General features: G+C 36.7%; 1 non-coding gene across 1 annotated transcript; it reads right to left on the bottom strand.

Annotated features, from left to right (window-relative positions):
- Positions 1-358: 358 nt before the first annotated feature.
- LOC123232619 lies at positions 359-498 on the bottom strand. The gene has a single exon (XR_006505151.1). It is a non-coding gene; the product is annotated as a U4 spliceosomal RNA (small nuclear RNA).
- Between the last annotated feature and the right edge of the window lie 794 nt (positions 499-1292).

The raw sequence follows: 1292 nt of genomic DNA on the forward strand, positions 1-1292 counted from the left end.
TCCCCTTAGTCCTTGGATGATAAAAATGGTGATATTCATAATGGGCCTGCCCAATTCCATCAGTATGATGCCATTCTAGTTGCTGGAAAGAGTTAATGAAGATGATTTATTTCCTACACCAGCACCTCCCATCTGTTAGACCTCACACAGGCCCCAGTGCTGCCCCTCTCATTACTAAAAGATATTTTCTAGTTTCAGAATCTCTCTTATCATATAAAATAATATTGGAGTACCTGGTGTACCTTACATTTTAGAATGAACTATCTAAGAATTAACTATGACTGTCTAAGAAAAGATTTGCCATTCTATGGTATTTCACACTAAATCTGATAAGTAGATAACCCATAGAACTTGGAGGAACCTTAGAGATTATCAAGCAATTGGATCATAAATTTTGAAAGATTTTGAGGTCATCTAATTCCACCTCCTCATTTTAATTAGCAATAATTGCTCCTCGGATAAAACTCATTGGCTATGATATTGCCACTGCACAAAGCTAACCACATTTTAAAGAAGAAGAAACTGAGGTTTAGGGAGTGATCTGCTAAGGCCACACAAACATTAATAGCAAAGTTAATATTTAATCCAGGTCCTCTGAGTCCAAATTCAGTATAATTTCTACCATGCCTATTGCCTCTGATGTTAAGTCCTCTTATTTTACATGAGTAGAAATTGAAATTAAGAAACTTGCTAATGGTCATTGAGATCCAAAACTATGTCTTCTGGCTTTCAGGCAAAAATAATGTTTGTCCCTCAATATTAGGCAGACTAGACCACCTTATTTCCCATTGAGGACTTCTGTAATAATCAGAGCCATAACTAAAACGGAATAATCACAGCTTTGTTCCAGAGGGTCAACATTTAGAAGGTACTGAAAACACTTGAACTTCTTCAGACAGTAGATTCCTAACTAGCAATCACAATGAGTCAAAATAGGAACTTAATTAACAATTATAATTAATTAAAGTAGGAAAGTATGCTTCCTTCCTGGGCTGAAAGAGTTTAGGTTAATCTTCTTTCTCCCAACCCTAATCTGACTCCCATTTCTGAAGATGCCTCTCCAGTAGTGGCTTCACCTTCTCCAGGGTATCTCTGTTCATGTAAGCTTGGTCTGTGTCTTACCCCTCATATCATAAAACTTGTATCTTGAAGTCCATGGTTTCTCCCTAAGCATCACCAAGCATGATCAATTCGATATGTCTTCAAGTGTTGATTTAAGTATGACATTCATCCCTCTTGCTTCAAACATATTTTGGGTTTTGTTCCAGATGCTAAAATTGCTTGTTAAGGCT

The sequence above is a fragment of the Gracilinanus agilis genome, chromosome 1, assembly GCF_016433145.1.
Source record: "Gracilinanus agilis isolate LMUSP501 chromosome 1, AgileGrace, whole genome shotgun sequence".
Taxonomy (NCBI): domain Eukaryota; kingdom Metazoa; phylum Chordata; class Mammalia; order Didelphimorphia; family Didelphidae; genus Gracilinanus; species Gracilinanus agilis.